The sequence below is a fragment of the Gracilinanus agilis genome, chromosome 3, assembly GCF_016433145.1.
Source record: "Gracilinanus agilis isolate LMUSP501 chromosome 3, AgileGrace, whole genome shotgun sequence".
NCBI lineage: Eukaryota > Metazoa > Chordata > Mammalia > Didelphimorphia > Didelphidae > Gracilinanus > Gracilinanus agilis.
In genome coordinates, this window is record NC_058132.1 from 403,902,398 (window position 1) to 403,922,717 (window position 20,320).

General features: G+C 36.2%; 1 protein-coding gene across 1 annotated transcript in view; it reads left to right on the forward strand.

Moving 5' to 3' along the window:
• Positions 1-20,320, forward strand: part of MAOA (monoamine oxidase A) — a 108,740-nt gene that overhangs the window by 35,170 nt on the left and 53,250 nt on the right. The window lies entirely within an intron of this gene.

Consider the following 20,320-nt stretch of genomic DNA (forward strand, 5'->3'; position numbering starts at 1 on the left):
AAGACATAGTCCTTCCCTGGCTTGAACTTAGAGTTGAATGACAATGGAGGTGGGGAGTGGGAAATAAGACAGAAATATAGATGACTATACTGTACAATACTATCTGTTAAGTGCATTTGAGAATTATAAAACTCTGAGGCCAGAGAGGATATGGTTGGCCAGTCAGGGGAGAGAAGCATTTGATTTAAGAATTAAATCAAGAATTAAGGGAAATGATCCAAGACAATTCTGAGGGATTTATGAGAAAGAAAGCTATCCACATCCAGAGAAAGAACTGTGGGAGTAGAAACACAGAAGCAAAACAACTGCTTGATCACATGGGTTGATGGGGATATAGACTCTAAGCTATCACCCTAGTGCAAATATCAATAATATGGAAATAGGTCTTGATCAATGACACATGTAAAACCCAGTGGAATTGCTTGTTGGCTATGGGAGGGGGGTGGGAAAGAACATGAATCATGGAATCACGGAAAAAATCTTCAAAATTAATTAATTAATTAAACTTAATAAAAATAAGAAAACTAAAAAAAGAATTAAGGGAAGAATAGGCAAAGAGGGAAGAGAATAATATTCTAGGCAGAAAGAAGAATGTGAATGAAACATAAAAGGTGATCAAGGAAGGGGATAAGTAGTAGATAGATCAGTTTGGCAGAAGTATGGTAATATATGTTTACCAATCTATCTTTTCTTTTGATCATACTTGTCTTTGTTGACACATCCTGCATATCATCATTAATAAACAAGACATCAATGGAATAAATTAATATCCTCAAAAAGTAAGGCAGTGTCATAATAGACTATACCAAGATATAGTTGGGAAAGGAGTGTCATATGATTCTCAACCATTCCAGTTCAATAATAATTAAAGAAATACTCCTACAAGTAAAAGAAAAAAATTTAATTGAAAAATCATGGAAATAAAAGATTATATCAGTATAGTATTTCAGAGTTTATAATAAAATCATTAGATAAGAGCATTAATAAAACTTTTTTCTTCCAGACTTCACTTTGCCCCTAGAAGTGCATTCTATTTTTTCCTGCTTTTTACCTCTTTTCAAAGTTCATTTGCACTCTAGGTATAGCTATACAAATAATTCACTGGGGATTCTGTATTTCCGAATTTAGTAGTCTGTGAGGAAGGAGGGTGCATACAGAAAAAATATTATATTTAGTATATATCACCCTTTCATTTGCAGGATCTTATCCCATTAATCAGAATTTATGCAATTATAAGACTGACATTAATTTAAATTCCAAAGAATGAGGAAATGGCTTTAGTTATAAATTGGACTTTGATATGATTATATTTCATTAAAATTTGCAAATCATTAACTTAACATTTAGTCCAGTTGCGCCTATAAAAGAAAACACAATTTAAATACTACTTTCATGCAAACAAGTTTTAAAAGCATAATAACTCAGATATCCCTTAATAAATTATTCATATAGGCATACATGAATAAATATACATTATTCCATATTAACTAGCCATAGAAAAATGACCATTGGAAGATAAATTGACTTATTTTTAATCCAGTTTTATAATCTTTTAAATGCCAAATTTAAAGAATCCCTGACTCTAATTCCATTTCTTTAGTTTCTGAAGTCCTTGAAAGTATTAGCTTTTATCTTTCCTCTCCTTTTATCTCTCATATTCTTAGTCAGAAGCCTCATCATTTTTTCCTAAAACTCTTTGTACTTCGCAGCTTGCTAGAGAAAGGAATAGTAAATTAATTGTAAACCAAATTAATTTCTAAGTCACTGGTAAACATTCATTTTATTAGTAGGCTCAGACAGTTTCTTACAAACGTATATAAGTAGATACAAACTCTAAGTTCTGTAGCATATAAACGTTTTTTTTTTTTTAAACCCTTACCTTCCATCTTGGAGTCAGTACTGTGCATTGGCTCCAAAGCAGAAGAGTGGTAAGGGTGGGCAATGGGGGTCAAGTGACTTGCCCAGGGTCACACAGCTGGGAAGTGTCTGAGGCCAAATTTGAACTTAGGACCTCTGGTCTCTAGGCCTGACTCTCAATCCACTGAGCTACCCAGCTGCCCCCAGCATATAAACTTTTAAAAATGCTCTTTTCTTTTTGATACCATGGCAGATCACTCAGACATTGTATAAGACAAGATTGAGTTAGTTAATCTTCCAGGGCCAATGCCAAGATTTCCTAACTTCCCCTGGTTAATATTCTACTTCTCCTTACTCCTCAAGGGATGCCTGGAAATTTCCTAAGCAGAGATTTGGAAGAAACACAAGTTTAATGTCCAAGAATCTAATCTCATATCCTGAATCTGCTACTTTCTACCACTCATCTTGGGCAATTCACTATAAGCCTCAATTTCCTTACTTGAAAATTAAATGGGTCAGATTAGATTACCTCAAAGAGCCCTTTTATCTCCAAATCTGTTATCCTATATCCTATCTATATTTTATCCATTTCCTATCCTGGTGGGGAGTTTTTCTTCCGATTGATTAGGTCTCTTTAAACTCTGTTTCTCACATTTATTCATTGCTTTTGAGAGGTTGTTGGTTCCTTCCTTATCTCCAATGGTATAGGGCAGTGATGGCAAACCTATGGCACAGGTACCAAAGATGGCATTCAGGGTGCTCTCTGTGGGTATGCAGCTACCCTCCCTCCCTCTTCCCTCCCCCAGTTCATTATTAGAAAGGCAGAGGGACTCTGGTGGAGCTGCTCCCCTCCCCCTCTCCACCATGCCTGAGGACATTTTTTCACACCCTCCACTCTTCTGCCCAGCAGCCAATGGGAGTGCATAGGGGGGAAAGGTGCGCAACTCACAGGAGGCAGAGCTGGAGGTGAAGGAGAGTGCTCAGGCCACTCCCCTCCCCCTCTCTACACTCACTGAGAACATTCTTTACTTTACCCATCCCTCCTCTCAGTAGCCTAATGGGAGTGCTTCCTGCTTCCCCTGTATGGGGTAAAAGGGGGCCAGGGCATGCCTGGCATTTGGTGGGGACACTCCATCTCTAGAAGGTTCACCATCACTGGTATAGGATCTGTGACCCATGGGGCTTATAACCTCTTATCCTTTAAGCAAATCCAGAGAACCATTCAGATCTCTTCCACCAAATGCTAGTGAAAGCTTTTAGCAGCCCTTAAGGTCTATTTTCTAATTCTTACCCAGCGTCCACCAGGGTTCTCTGAAATGAGATCAGGAGTCACTTAATTCCCTTCCAGATAAGTCATCTTTCTTGTTTGAATTTCTTTTGATTTTAAATTTCTCTTTCTTGTCTTGATTGGAGTGGTTGCCTGGAGAGGTTGCACAGTAATGAAAGAATGCTAGACTTGTAGTCCAAGGACTTGGGGTAGAATCCTATCTCTTGCCACATACTACTCATGTCCTTTGGTAATTGGCTTAACCTCATTTGATCCAATGAGGTTAGATTAGATAACTTCTAAAGACCCTTCAGACTGCTGATCTGTGATCCTGTTTTTTATTTGCTGATGAGTGCTGTGCTACTTACTTGGCTTATTCTTCCCCTCATCCCAGTTCTAATTAGCAGTCTCTCAGGCAGTCAGAGCAGCCCTGTTTTCCTGTTTCACTCTAAAGAGTATTTATGTTCAATCTATGGCACTGGTTGCTGGAATGTAAAAGTCAGAATCCTCCACACCATTCAGTCTTCTGTTTTATTCATGAGAGCCTAGTTCATAGCACTGAGGTGATAGGCAAACACTATTTTAGCTCTGCCAAAGTGAGTGTGGCAATCAGGCCCATACTTCAAGATCTCCTCCAAAAAGATATTATACTTGCCCTAACCCAGAATTGATACCATAGGCATAGTTATGTATTCTTAGGTTCATTTTTATTTGTTATTATGCAAGGATAAACATTGCACAGCTGGTTTGTCCTAATAACCCTGAGTAGGAGCTGTCTTTGTTTTTTTGTTTTGTTTTGTTTTGTTTTTTGATTCTCCAGTATGTGCTAATTCAGTTCCCCAGTGGGTAGGATTTCCAGAACTGTGGTGTAGTCATATCATATGCATTATATGATATGAGAATGTGGGAAAAGGGAATGCATTTTCTGGCTCTCCCTTCTCAATACTTTCATACTTCATTTTTAGGCTTTTGGTGAACTTCAAGAGAAAAGATTCATTAGAGTATAGGGGACAAAAGAAAGATTATAGGGCTTGAGGAGATAGTTATCAGGCATAGCCAAGTTTTTCAAGTAGTTTAAAAGTAAAGGAGAGGAGAGAAGTGCCCCAGTAAAAGGAAGTGAATGAGATAAAAGGGTCAAAGAAAGGCTTTTTAGGGCTGAAAGTAACTGGTAGATTTATAGGCCAGATCACAGAATCTCAGAATTAGAAAGGCCATTTAATCAACCTCCACCTGTCAGTCAATGAGCATTAAGTGCCTGCTAATACCAGCCTTAGTGCTGAGTGCTAGGCTTACAAAGAAAAGAAAAGGGCACTCGCTCCTCAAGGAGGTCACTATCAAATAGGGGAGACAATAAGTAAAGAAATATGTACAAACAAGTCATGTAAAGGATAAATAAAAGAAATATTGGCAAGGGGAAGGCACTAGAATTAAGATGTATTGGGAAAGACTTCCTGTAGAAGGTAGGATTTTAGCTCGGACCTGAAGGAAGCCAAGGAAGCCCAGAGGAAGAAAAGAACAACAACACTATAGTCATGGAGGACAGCCAGAGAAAGTGCCGAGAGCCCAAGAGATGTCTTGTCTTGCTGGGGAATATTAGGAGGGGAGTTGGTGGTGTGGGGGTGGTGGTAAGAGATTAGGTGTGACTGGGGGTGGGGCCAAGGCATGATGAAGGGGAGCTACTGACATGCCAGGAGAATCATTTTGGGTGGACTGGTATGGGGAGAGGACCAAAACAATGATCCCTGCTGCCACACACCCAATAAATAGCTGTCCAGATTTTGCTCAAAGACCGACCACTTCTGAAAACAGCCCATTCCTTTTGGATATACCTTTAATTATTAGGAATTTTATTATTTAATTAAAATTAAAATTTAATTATTATTCTTCCTTAAATAGACCCAAATGTGCTTCTTTGTAACTTTTCCTCATTATTGTTGGTTTTGCCTTCTGAGCCAGAATAAGTCTAATGGGTGAGACATGCACATATTGAACATAAGATTATACAACATATATTTCCCCACCCTTTCTTCAGCAAAAAAAACCCACCCATGTTTTAAAATGACTGATGGAGATGATGCCATTCATCAAATACTGGAAAATTACTGAGGGTGGCTATGCAGGTATGTAAACCAGCATTCAATTCCCTTATGCCCTCAATCACACACACACACACACACACACACACACACACACACACACACACACAGCAGTAGAGCTATCTTAATTTGGGTCTAAGGCAAAAATGTGTGTCAAGGTTTGGCTATAAGGTAAAGTCAAATCAACAAGCATTTATGAGGCATTAACTATTATATGCAAAGGAGTATGTTAACTGTTGGGAATATAAATATAAGCAGAAGTAATACAGTTTCTATTCTTGAGGAGATTATGAGGGAACTGTGGCAGTGGGAGAAAGACATCAGGTGTGGAACCCAGGGAGAAATGAAGTCACCTGGCCTGAACACCCTCTTTAAAATGGAGGTTCCAAGAGGAACTAACCACTTAAGAAGGGTACACAGGTGAAGAGTGCAATTTCAGTGTGAGAAGGCCAGGAACAAAGGTAAGAAGACCACAGGGACAGAGCGAACATTCTGGTAGAAAACAATGCTTGTGGCATGATGGAGACAGTCCAGTCAGGAATGGAGGCCAGAGGAATGAATGAAAATGAAGTGAGGATAAAAAAAATAAAATGGTATCCACTTATTCTTCTTTAATGTACTAGTGAAGAAGATCTGGCTTTTTCCTCTAGAGAACCATCCTGGCCTGTGTACTCTTCCTCACAAAGATGCTCTATCTCCCATCTCCATGCCTTTGCACAGGCTGCCCCCCCCCATACCTGGAATGCTCTCCTTCCTCAGATTCCAATTCACCTCTTAGAATCCCTAGTCTTTAAGATTTGTTCTTCCCATAGACTTTTATCCCTGGTTACCACACCAACAACTGAAATCAGAGACTTTTCATTGTATCCATGTTCTGGCATCCTAAGTAAAATGTTTGAGCCACACAGAAGTACTTAGTTTGAGCTGGGGTATTTATGGGGATTAAGAAGGTGGGGAAAGGATAAGGAGGGCAGTAACAAAAAGATAATTGATTTGATGAAGCATTTCAGGCAGAGTTAATAGAGCCAAATAAAAATGCTATCTTTCAAAATTAAAAATACTTCTGCTCTATATTTAAAAGAACTATTTATCCAAATTAGATAAGTAACATGTTGGGTTAATAATTTACTAGTCTTTGTTCTTTCGTGAAATCCAGTGTTAAAACAAACAAACAAAAACTCTTAAAACTACAGCCTGAAAAAAAAAATTGACTCAGAATCTAATGCATGTTAAATTATTAGCCTCTCCTTGAAACGTGAAATAGAAAACACAGAATAGAGTGGCTATTTTGTGTCTACAAATACAAAATGAAATAGCCACATGATTCAAAACATTTTGTCCTCAGTTTTTTGGCTAGTTCATATAGTAGTATTTATAGTCAGAACTGTGTCATGTCTTAGGTTTTTCCAGTTTACACTCATCAGTACTGGTGAAGTTTGTTCTGTTCATTGGTCAAGAGTAGCATAAGATCTTGTACTCCACACCCTATGAATTTAGGATTGTTTTTCACATTTGGAAAAGAAACTATTACTGCCTTTTCTAGATTTTTACGCTGCCTGTGTGGAGGAGTTTATAATTCTGATTGAGCTGTTTTGAGGCCCCCCATCATGATTATGAAAATACTCAATGATCGAGGCAGCTGGGTGGCACAGTGGATAAAGTGCAGGATCTGGAGGTAGGACAACTTGGCTCCATGCACTCATTAGCTGTGTGATCCTGGGCAAGTCACTTTAAAGGAAATCTCAGTTTCCTCATCTGTAAAATGGTCATGATAACAAAAACGCCTACCTTCCAGAGCTGTTGTGGGAATCAAATGAGATAATGTTTGCCAAGTGCTTGACACAGTACCTAGCACATAGTAGGTACTGTGTAAATGTTTGCTATTATTATTGATATTAAAATTAGTAATATTTTTATTTTATATTTATAATTTTTATTTTCATATTTATTAATACTATCCCCAGAAAGTTGCAGTTTCATGAACCTCAAGTTCTGTATCTCAGTAGCAAACTCAGTCTTCCAACTTGTTTTGAATCTGTTAAGAACATCATTATAAAATATTTCAGTTGGATCTTATTGAGTCTGTCTTATATGCTGCCCATATTTTTGTTAGTAAAATCATATGGTATAGTGATTTCTCTTGCTTAATAGGTTTTCTGCAAGTTTGTGTCACCAGCAGATTTTATTGATATTTGTAAGTTTTATTTAGCTGAAAAGTTATCTGATCTCTTCTATTCCTCTTAATGAATTGCCCTGTTTTCCAGTTCACCCCAAGAGATCATATTTAAATGATTGGTACTGTGACAAGGCAAGATTTAGAATTACTGTGGATTGTTCCCACATTTCTAGCAATTAAGTAGGCTGTTTGTTTAGCTACATGAATAAAACAAGCTGTTCTCAATCATAAAATGAATGAATTTCAAATTCCTCCTTGTGCAATACTAAGATCAGCCAGGATATAGCTAAGTTTTTGTTTGAGAATTTGTTTTTAATAGCAATGAACTTCAGAAGTTTGGAATGTTCTGTTAATCTTTATAGTATGAAGTCATGATGGAAATGCTCACATCAGGATTTTCATTGTCTGCAGCTTCTGGGCTATTCTATAACACAGTTATAGTTTGATTAAAGGTAAGATGAGATATAGAATTGGGTAAAAAATCCATTTTGATAGCACCTATCAGAGCTTATGCTGCCAAGTGGCACACATCATAAGTGGGGCAGGTGATTGTGAGGGACCTGAGCGGAGGATGCTATATGTATACAGGGGACACATGTTTAGAGGAGTGTCCAGTGAGAATTTATTTCATTTGTTCTGTAAGAACCCAGGTTGTTCTATGAAGAATACACATCTTGTAGTTATCCATCACTGGCAGCTGACTTTTCAGTATTTGTTTTGTTCTTCAAATAGAATTTTATCCCTAGTTACCATACCAACGACTGAAATCAGAGACTTTTCAGAGCATCCATGTTCTGGAATCCTAAGTAAAATGTTTGAACCAAACAGAAATACTTAGTTTCAGCTGGGGTACTTATGGGAAATAAGATTGTGGGGAGGGATTTTTGTTTGGTTTTATTTGGATTAGTTGGACTTAGCTATAGCTATAATTAACAGACTAGTAATAAGATTTTTTCCCTTTTCAATTCAAGGTGACATTTCTCTTTTAACTTATAGGGAGACCTTCCTTTTATCTTCACTGAAAGTTATTAATTTTTTCTTTCACTACCACTGATGAAGAGGTTTAATATATTTAAAATGTTAATGCCTAGAAAAAATTCTGATTTTAATTTTTTTCACTGTCATCCTTTCCTTCTGATTTCTCCCCACAGTATGCTGGGGAGAAAATTCACTCTTTAAATACCACCCAGAGTCTCCTTTCCAACAAGAGCAGAAAGGCAATAAATGGCAACCAACTGCACTGTGGCCATTAATGAGCCATGCTACTTTAGAAACAACATGAAAGATTTAGAGTCAATATTGCTGGGAAGAGTGCCTAACAGCATTTCTTCCTGAGTTAGGTTCCAGTGTCATTGGAGGGGCTCTGGTAGGAGCAGTGGGAGAAAAACCCATTTTCCTTCAAGGGTGGTAATCCCAATTTATACAAATTCATGTGTAAGATCAGGGCATAGAGTCAGCTCCATTCTTTCAAAAGAGTAAGTTCAGGTTTCTCAACCTAAGGATAAAAATTCCTAAGAAATACACTCTCTTTCTCCTACCCCCTAATTTTGGTTTGGTTAGTTCCTTTGATCCTTGAATGCAATTGGATGGATTTACCTATTCTGTTCCTCCAGCATATTCAAAGGAGATATTTGTTAGTCTGTGTTTAGTTTAGCAAGAGTTGTGCTGAGCCTGGGACTAGCTGCAAAGTAAGCTTTGTGTAAACAAAATACAAAATGACTGACTATAAAAAGACTACTATAACCTTTCATAACTATTGTACATTTGAAGATGCCACAAAAATATGTGGGAACTAAAGCCTTAATGGATCTTTGATGTTTTATCCCCACTAAAGTTAGACTCCATGTCTCATTGTGCCATGGCAGTGACCCTGGCCTCTCAAAAGCTGAGCCAGTAAAGTTTGGGGTTCAGCAGGTCACATTAAACTGAAATGGCTTCTAGTGCTCATTCAGTCATAGACTGTAAATCTGTCATACAAGGATCAGCCTCAGTTAATTAACAAAAATCCTGGGGATGGCCAGGTGACTCAGGGGACACAGAGCCAGGCTTAGAAAATGGAAATCCTGAGTTCAGATCTAGCCTCACACTTCCTAGTTGTGTGACCCTGGGCAAGCCACTTAAGCCCCATTGCCTAGCATTTAACACTCTCTCCTCTGCCTTGGAACCAATACACAATATTGGTTCTAAGACAGAAGGTAAGGGTTTAAAAAAAAAGAGAGAAATCCATTCTAAGGAAGCTGGCCATTGTGATGAATTTTTTTCCTTCTGTCCAGCAACTCTTGATGTAACGTGAAGTTAGGGTTAATTTTTATATTATTTTGTTTCTAGTTGTGCTGCCCTTAAAATTTCAAGGAATAGAGTGTTATGCAAGCAGAAGGATCCTAGATCATAGAGAGCTAAAAACGACCTTAGGGTTCATTTATCTAATTTTACAGATGAGGGTGATGTTGGTTAGCTATTTTCATTCACATAAACTCTTCGTGACCCTGACCCTTTTGTGGATTTACTTTAAACCCTTACTTTCTGTCTTAACATCAATACCGTGTATTGGTTCCAAGGCAGAAAAGTAGTAAAGGCTAGGCAATGAGGGTCAAATGACTTGCCCAGAGTCACACAACTAGGAAGTGTCTGAGGCCAGATTTGAACCCAGGACCTCCCATCTCTGGGCCTGACTCTCAATCCACTGAGCCATCCAGCTGCCCATTGGTATTTTCTTGACCAAGATACTGGAATGGTTTGCTATTTCCTTTCTACAGATGAAAAAAGTGACCCAAACAGGTTTAAGCTACTTGCTCAGGTCACACTGCTAGCAAATGCCTAAGGTCGAATTTGAACTCAGGTTTTCCTGACTGGATCGGACATTTGTTTTTTCTCTTTAGAAATTTTTATTTAAATACTTAATTTAGAATATTTTTCCATGGTTACAAGATTCATGTTCTTTCTCTCCCCTCCCACTACCCCCCTCTCATAGCCGACACGCAATTCCACTGGGTTTTACATGTGTCATTGATCAAGACCTATTTCCATATTATTGATATTTGCACTAGGATGATTGCTTAGAGTCAGTATCCCCAATCATATCCCCATCAACCCATGTGTTCAAGCAGTTGTTTTTCTTCTGTTTCCATTCCTATAATTCTTCCTCTGAATGTAGGTAGCATTCTTTTCCATGAATCCCTCAGAATTGTCCTGGGTCATTGCATTGCTGCCAATAAAGAAGTCCATTACATTCTATTTTACCACAGTGTATTGGTCTCTGTGTACAATGTTCTTCTGGCTCTGCTCCTTTCACTCTGCATCAATTCCTGGAGGTCTTTCCAATTCACATGGAATTCTTCCAGTTCATTATTCCTTTGAGCACAATAGTATTCCATCATCAGCAGATACCACAATTTGTTCAACCATTCCCCAATTGAAGGACATCCCCTTGTTTTCCAATTATTTGCCACCACAAAGACTGTGGCTATAAATATTTTTGTACAACTGTTTTTCCCTATTATCTCTTTGGGGTACAAACCCAGCAGGGGTATGGCTGGATCAAAAGGCAGACAGTCTTTTAAAGTCCTTTGGGCATAGTTCCAAATTGTCATCCAGAATGTTTGGATCAATTCACAACTCTACCAGCAATGCATTAATGTCTCAATGTTGCCGTATTCCTTCCAACATTTATTACTTTCCTTTGCTGTCATTTTAGCCAATCTACTAGGTGTGAGGTGGTACCTCAGAATTGTTTTGATTTGCATTTCTCTAATTATAAGAGATCTAAAACACTTTTTCATGTGCTTATTGATACTTTTGATTTCTTTGTCTGAAAATTGCCTATTCATGTCCCTTCCCCATTTGTCAATTGGGGAATGGCTTGGTTTTTTCTGTAGAATTGATTAAGCCTCCTTATAAATTTGAGTAATTAGACCTTTGTCAGAGTTTTTTGTTATAAAGATTTTTTCCCAATTTGTTGCTTCCCTTTTAATTTTGGTTACATTGGTTTTGTTTGTACAAAACCTTTTTAATTTAATGTAATCAAAATTATTTATTTTACATTTTGTAATTTTTTCTAACTCTAGCTTGGTCTTAAAATCTTTCCTTTCCCAAAAATCTGACAAGTATACTATTCTATGTTCACCTAATTTACTTATAGCTTCCTTCTTTATAATCAAGTCATTCACCCATTCTGAGTTTATCTTTGTGTAGGCTATGAGATGTTGATCTAAACCTAATCTCTCCTATACTGTTTTGGATAGGACATTTTATCCACTATGCCACCTAGATGCCCACAGATGAGGATACTGAAGTTCATAGAGTTTAAGTGCCCAGAGTCACATGCTTATCTAGAGCCATTCTGCCTGGGATTTGATCCTAGGTCATTTAACTTCAATTCTAGCGTTCCTTTCCAATATACCATGAGGTTCTTAATCCAACACTATGCATTGCTCTTTTGAACTCACTAGAGGATTAATAAATGTTTCTTGAAAGGAATGATGTGATGATCCTAGACTTATTCAAGAATTCCAAAAGTTCATTTTTATGAAGGGTTTTGCCATGTGAAATGAACCATAGACACAAATCTCATTTTTAAGTTGGGATTTTTAGAATAGTTATTCATATATCTTAGAGTTCTCCATTGTGAAGGAGAAGTACCAGATTTAAACTCCTTGAGGACAAAAATGATATCTAATACATTTTGCATCTCCACCAATACTTAGCACTATATTCTTACATAATAGACACTTAATATATATTTTTTCAGTTGAATTGGATCAAGAAAGTGGGAAAGGTATTTGAATATCTTTGAATGATTTTGTGGTACTTGTCTTCTGACAGTTTAGCAAGAAGGCAGAGAGAAATTGTGCATTTTAGTAGCCTTAGAAATGGGAAAGACTTTTATTGCTGAGTGATAAGGAAATATCTCAGCTCAGTAGATCAGAGAGCTTGAGTCAAGGTATTGAGGATAATAAAAACTGTTAGATATGAGCAGATAAATCATGGAAGGACTTCAAGCCCATGATGAAAGATTTTGATTTGATTTTTAGAAACAGTGAGGATCTTTTTTTTTTCATAATCACAGGTATCTGTATCTACATTTTAAATCAGGACTAGAAAACAGATACTTGGCATGACTCACTGAATTTTATGCCATAAAAGATCCATGGTATAGAATTATTAAAAGTAGGTGAGATAGGAAAGACATGTTTTTATTGGCTCATGGTGACTTTTTAATGAGGAAAAGTTTATGGCAGAAATCCTATTTTCAGTCTTCACTTAGAAATATTTTTGTTACCTTCTAGTTTGTTATTGGTCTTGTCTAACAGGAATAAAGGTTCAAATTTGACAGTTTCCTGATTGCAGAGATTATAAGACACTGATCTCTTCTTTTTTAGAACAGAATACCTCTTTAAGTCATTTAGTAGAAAAGCTTTGTAAAAAAACAATGTATGTGAATAAAACACATTAATAATGAATTAAAAATAATTTTATAAAGGCAAGCTACTATTAAACATATTGTTTTCATAAGTATTGTCTTCATCAGTATGAGAACCAAGCCAATATTTGTTTGTTGTTTTTCTCTTTAAGAAGTAACATATTTAACAATTTGATGTTAAAGATCTCTTCATTTTTCTATATCTGTTTCTACTCCCAGCTTTCCCCAAAACAGACATTGCCATCAAAAACAAATTCAAAACTCATAAACCTTTGAAACTTCTCATTATGTGAATTTGGAGCTACTTAAACTAACTCATGAATTCAACTTTTGCTTCATTAGGATTTTTGCTTAATTATTCTCAAGAATTAGAAGATTATAGTACAATGTAAGTGAAAGAATAAGGGGACTCAATGCAGTCCAAGCTGAGAAGGATTTTCTTGCGTTGCCTCATATTACTGCTTTGACTCATGACACAGTGCCATTCTTCAACTCCTAGGTAAGCAAGGAATTGAGACCCACAATAAACTAAGAGGAGAAATTTACCATATTTCAGGTTCTGAATCCCTCCAGCATGTCTGAGTCAAGATAAAAGAACAATTATTCATTCTCAGTAAAGCTAGCCTTGATTTTAGTGCATAAAGCAGATAAATTCTATGAACTTTACAGGATCTTTCAAAGCAAGTAAACATGTGTTTTAGCACTTAGTCTTTTCACTACAAATGTAGTCTTAGAGGGACAGATATAAAAAAATGCATTGGAAAATGTGTTGAAAGATTGAGAGATGAAAGCAACCCAGATATTGCAGGTTATTCAAAAGTCTCACACTTTGTCATCATAAATACCCTCTTCAAGAAATAAAAATGTAAGCTACTGAAAATAGTAAGCATTAAATAATATTACAACACACAAGTATTTTGTTCTTTAATGGGTAGAGGATATTTTACAGTAAGTAATTTCAGAATTATATCATTCTTTCTGAGTCTCTTTTGCTTTATCATCTATGTTCTGCTTTCTATTTATTAAGGTAGTCTTGGGCCCTTTCTTCTCTCTACACACTCAGTGATTTCATCAGCTACCATAAATTCAACTGTATAAATGGCTTCCAAATCTATATAACTCGTTCTCATATCTCATCTGAGTTGCAAGTCTACATCTCTTAACTAAAAACCTTCACTTGTATGTCCCAAATTCATGTCTGAAACAGATCTCCTTATTTTTCCTTCCCTTAATATTATTTTGTCTCATTTCTGCTTCTTAGAAGCATTAGGCCCCTTCAAAGTTCATCTCAAGTTTTCCTTCCTTCTGAAGGCCTTTACTATTCCTCCAGTTATTATGCCCTTGTCATTGTGTACTTATTTTATATAAATCCTATATAAAATGGTGAACCTATGAAACAGATGCCAAAAAAGGCACAGAGAGCCCCCTCTTTAGGCATGCCTGTAAGTCACCTGCCAGAATTCATTATTAGAAAGCCAGACAGACTTGGCATGGAACTGTTCCCTCCCCTTCTCCATACCTGAGGACATTCCTCACTTCTCCCACCCCTCTGCCCAGCAGTCCAGTGGGAGCTCTTCCTCACTTTCCTGTCTGGGCTAAGGGTGCTGAAGAGCATGGGGGTGGGGGTGCAGCACTCAGTCTCTGGTGATACATGGCATGGCACTTGGTCTCTTGTGGGGAGGGGCGGGCATGGCACTCTATCTCTAAAAGGTTTGCCATCACTATTCTATATGTATTTGACTCTGAACATGTTGTAACCTCCAGATAATAAATTATTTGAGATCAAGGATGGTCATGCTTTTATATTTGTATCCTTAGTGCCTCACACATAGTAGGTTCTTGTTACATTTTTGTGGTTTGCTCCTTTGTCTTTTTGTAATTGGACTGTTTAACTGGATAGAGTAAAAGTGACAAATACTGAATTAAAAGAAAAAGATAAAAAGATACTGAACAAGTCAAGCCAAGTAGGTCAACTCTGAAAAATGGGAAATGGACAAAAGTATAGACATTAACTGCCTCCATTTCTTAAAGATATCTAACCAACATAAAATACTTGCTTATTCAAAAGATCCTAGAAATGATCTTATGCAGCAAATATTTACTCATCTATGTGAATGTTTTTTCTTCCTTCAATAGCCTATAAATTCCTTGAGAACAAAGATTATAATTTCTATCTTTTATCTTCAGTGCCTAGGAGAGTCATTTAAAGAACCCACTTAAATGCTTGTATTCGACAAAAATTAAATGGAATAGATCTGACATAACTTTCGTGAAAATTTGTTCTCTTCAGTGATGAATGAACATCACATTTGGCTTTAGCTATGGTATGTACCTTGTGAACACATGGCAATCTGTGTGTGTGTGTGTGTGTGTGTGTGTGTGTGTGTGTGTGTGTGTGTTTCTCTCACACTCAAGCACACCCACACGTGATCACACAAACTTAGCAATTTTGAGAACAGGAAACTTGCATTTTATTACTTGTCTTTATATTATCCACAGCATTTAACATTGTATCTGGTATTTATTAAGGGCTAAATAAATGATGTTGGCTAACTGTGTCTTACAATCTTAAGACAAAAAGTGATTTTCAAGATTTCTCAAAAAAAGAAAAGACTGAAGAGAATGTAAGATATTTTATTATATAGTATTAATTGCTATCCCTCAAGAAAGAAAACTAAAAAAATTATTAGTAAATCCTAACTTTTTAATTTCATACTCTTTTGAGGTTTTGTGACAATATTAAGAGTATATTTGGGGGGGGCAGCTGGGTGGGCTCAATGTTTTGAGAGTTAGGACTGGGTGAGTTCAAATCTCAGACACTTCCCAGCAGTGTGACTGTGGGCAAGTCACTGAAACCCAGTTGCCTAGCCCATACTATTCTTCTGCCTTGGAACCGATACTTAGAATTGATTCTGAGACAAAAGGCAAATGTATTTTAAAATAATTATGATAATAAAATAAAAATAAATAAGAGTATTCTTGGTGAAAACATGAGCTGGGAACTGAGAGGCTTTTATAGATAGTTTTCTACAATATACCCAATTTTGATAGCCAAACCATTGACTGGTTTACATCACTGTTTACATCCCCCTAATTACCATTACCTTATCACCCTAAAAGTATTTGACTTGCTAGATGTAAATAAAACTGTAAAGACTGTACTTAAACTAGTCACCACACTCCTACATAGGATGAATCAATGGAGACAGTATTTGCTCTAGAATCAGAGGGCCTGGGTTTAAATTTTTTATCTGATGATATCTGTGAATATCTATCTCTGTGAACTTGGAGAAGTCATAATCTCACTGAACCTCAGTAAAATGATTTTGGACTAGATAGCCTTTAAGGTCCTCTCCAGCTTTGAAGCACCCATATTCTTATGATGATGCAAAATGATTGCAAAGCAGGAAATGTCACAATCTCAGAAGATTCAAAATTGCTGATAACCCAGAAAAATACATGGTAGGTAAAAGAGTCAGAGGCAGCTAATTGCCATCAGTTGCTTATGTTTGAGAAGTGCTGTAAAACTCATGGTTAAGCATCTGTAATAGAAAAAGAATGAGGTCAATTGTATATCTCTAGGATAAGGGGTAACAAATGGATAGTTTATTGCTGTTCTGGTATCCACGAATTATTAAAAGAACCAGAAAAAAGTTTCCAACACTTTGTACATCCTCTTTGGAAGAGTTATGTAAAGGTTTGGGAAGGAATCACTCCGGATTTGAAGTTATGGATAGTTTATATTCTGCACAAGTATTTGAAGTCTTTGTGTCAGTGATACTGTATTAGAGATCTTTTAAAGTTTTTCTTGTTATTCATTTGTTTCAATCATGTCCTGCTTTTGGGATTTTCTTGGCAAAGTGGTTTGCTGTTTACTTCTCCAATTCTTCTTACAGATGAAGAAACTAAGACTAACAGGGTTAATGATTTGCCCAGGTTCACACAGCTAGTGAGTTTCTGAAGCTGGATTTAACTCAGGTCTTCTTGACTCTATATGGGAGAGGTTAAGTTTATTTTTTTTTAAACCCTTAACTTCTGTGTATTGGCTCATATGGGAAAGAGTGGTGAGGGTGGGCAATGGGGGTCAAGTGACTTGCCCAGGGTCACACAGCTGGGAAGTGTCTGAGGCCAGATTTGAACCTAGGACCTCCTGTCTCTAAGCCTGACTTTCTTTAATCCACTGAGCTACCCAGCTGTAACCCCCCCCCTTTTTATTTTTGTTCTCATTAACCTTTTATTAAAAAACCTAATTATAGGGATTGAGTTCCAGTACATCTCATTTTATAAAAAGTACTGTAATTATCAAACATTTGGAATGAATTGACTCTAGACCTGGCACTCTCTCCACCTGTGTCAACCCAGCTGTCCCAAGCATTACTAGGAAATGAGGAAAGTTGTAAGATACAGAGAGACTGAACAGTTTTAAGGTGTTATATTGTTAAATGGGAAACCCAGGAAATCAAAGGCTGTCCATAAGACCCTTCATTCTCTTTCATTTTACTGAAACATTAATTTCAAATTTTAGAAAACAAATGTGATTTATGTGTATGGGTTTCATACACTAAGAATAGGAAAGAAATTTTTAGATGAAATCCAGGAATAACAATTTCAAGGGAAAATGTAAATGTTAGCAGTTGTAACTGGTAAGTATTTTCAATTTAAAGAATTTGGAGCTAGGACTTTTTCATTTGTTATCCATTTCTCATGTTAGGCTTTTCTGTACAATTCCTGGAATAGAGTATTTCCATTTATTCCCAAAGCTTTTCTATAATTTCTCAGATTCATTCTCAGACTACAGTCAACCATAGGCTAAGAGATTTAATTCAGTATGTTTGCTTAGTTATTTAAAAGTTTTGCAACCATATCCAGCAAGTAAATGCCTCTAAACTACTTTAGATATGAGAGGAAAGGGAATATCAATTTTTGGCATTATCAACTGGGAGATATTATTGTGTTTTATACACACATTCCATATAATACATATACTAACATATTTTATATTAATAAAGGCCTACATACTAAGTCTGTATACTAATACAAGGTAATTGGATTTTACTTAGAAGGGGGTTGTAGCTAATATAATATAGTTTCAGTAGACTGTATTAAGGGTTTAAAAAACACATTTTCTCAGGGTAATGAAATAGAAGCAGCAAATTTGGATCACTCCTTTGTCAAGTGTAGCCTTAAAAGGAAATAAAGGAATGTGATCATAGTTAAAAAGGTAAGCAAAGATCAAGTGAAAGAGTCTAGGTTAAAACTTGTCTTTCTCCATTCAAAAAGAAGAAAGAAATCCAATGTCTTTTCAAATCCAAATGAAAAACCAAGGTAACCCTGCCCTTTAATGGGTGTCTGTGTATTTTCTAGTACCCACTATTTATGTAAAATGCTTATTCACTCTAATAAATAAAGCATAAATACTTTTCTCTTGCTTATCTTGTAATCTAGAGACAATGTGGCAGCATCAGAGTGAAAAAAACAAACAAACCTAAGTTCAAGTCCTGCCTCTGATACATACTGGCTGTGTGACCCCAGGCAAGTCTCTCAGTGCTGTAGGTAACCCTCTGTGACTATAAATTGTAGAGAGGGTGGCCATTTACATTAGTGGAGGGAATTTCCTTCCCTATACCAGTGAAATTTTGGTTCTTCTCTGTGTTAGAATTATAGTACTAGAAGTGGTATTATTTCAGAAATAATTTGTTAAACACCAGCTATTTACTTAACAACAAAAACAAAAATCCTTTGAAAGCAGAGGCTACCTTATTTTTGCCTTTGTATCCTTAGCAAATAACATAATATCTTATATGTACTAAGTTTAGAGAAGACATGATCACAGTTTACCATCTAATAGATGGCACATACACAATTAAGATATAAAATAATAAAGCTAGGACACTTGTGGATAAATTCTATTAATAAATAATTTTTTTTAAAAAAAGAAGAAAATTGGATGTCCAGAAGGAAAAAGAGAAGCAGGACAGCTTTGAAAGTTTTAAGTGGGATTTATTATGTACTTATGAAAAAAAGCAAGCTAAATATATAAGAGATTTGTGATTTCATTTATGTACAATCTTCTGTTTCTTAGTATATGAAAATGTTTGTTTTATTAAGTCTGGAACAAAATAACAAATTAAAAAAATAAATCAAGAAATTAAATTGCCCACATCAGTACATTATTGATGGAGATGCTGATAGTGGACCAATCTGGAATTAGACTAAGAAAAAACAGCTAACCTCTTCATACCATTTGAACCCAGATATTCCAGTGCAAAACATAAAACCCAAGGAGATCAAAGGCAGATGTCCCACACACTTTCAAAAAATATGTAGTAAAGAACTAGAAATGGGAAATGGCTAAACAAATTGTGGCACATGGAATGACATATAAATATGGAGAATTCAGTGAAGCAGAGAGAGACATTACTTAGGCATAGTAAAGTAAGCAGAACAAGGAGAATAACATACATGATGGCTAAAAAGATTGCAAATGAAAAGAATAAAAACTAAAGCTGAACTTTGCAATTAAAATGACCAAGCTTGACATAAACCTCCTTCCTTTCTTTGCAAAAGAGGAAGACTTTGGATGTGTAATATTATAGGTACTGTTCAACATGGTTGAGTGTTACCTGGTTTCTCTGAACTGTTCTCTCTTTAAATATTTGTTATAAGAGTTGGTACATTGATGGTTAGGGGAGAAGGGAAGGAATATATTTGGAAGTGGAGGTGATTTGGAAAAGAGTTAAACATGAAAGTAATATATTTTCCTAAAGATGCTATATTATCCATCCCCAAATTGGACTTCCCTAAAAATATTTCTAATTTTAAAAACTTCAAGGGAAGGATGCTTTGTAACACTTTTGAGTAATCCATTGTGTTGTTTTATAACCATCATTTCATTATATCTAACTAGAGCCTTCCTCGTGTAGTTGAAGATCTAAACAGTTCCTGATCTGTTTTCTTTGGATAAGGAAGATCATTTACAAAGTTTCCTGACATTTTATATCACAAATTATTCCTCATGCTACATTTACAGGTGGAAAGTCTGATATTAAAGGGAGAGGTTAGTTAAGATTATGAGGTAATAAATCACTGCTAATTTCTGATTTGCACTTTAGCATCTAAGTGCCTGAAAGTATCTTGCCAACAGGCGTGATAAGGAAAATTGGCATAGCCCAATAGGTGATCTTATCACAGAGAGCCTAGAAATGAAAGCAGTTTGCAACTATAAGTGACCTTCGAGATAATATGCCATAATTCTCTGACTTTGAATTTGAAGAACATGATGCCCAGTTCATTTGGACAATGACTAAGATCACCAAGCTAGTTACTGGGAGAGTTGAGACTGAAACTCAAGACTTCTGACTTCATAACTCTTGTGAATTTCCCACTTTGGTTGTTTTTTAAAGTAAAGAAAATTTAAACTAATTATGTAACTTCAGACATTCAATAGATAAAACTCTATATTTTACTAATATATCAGACTTATAAATCCAGCACTTTTAATGAAT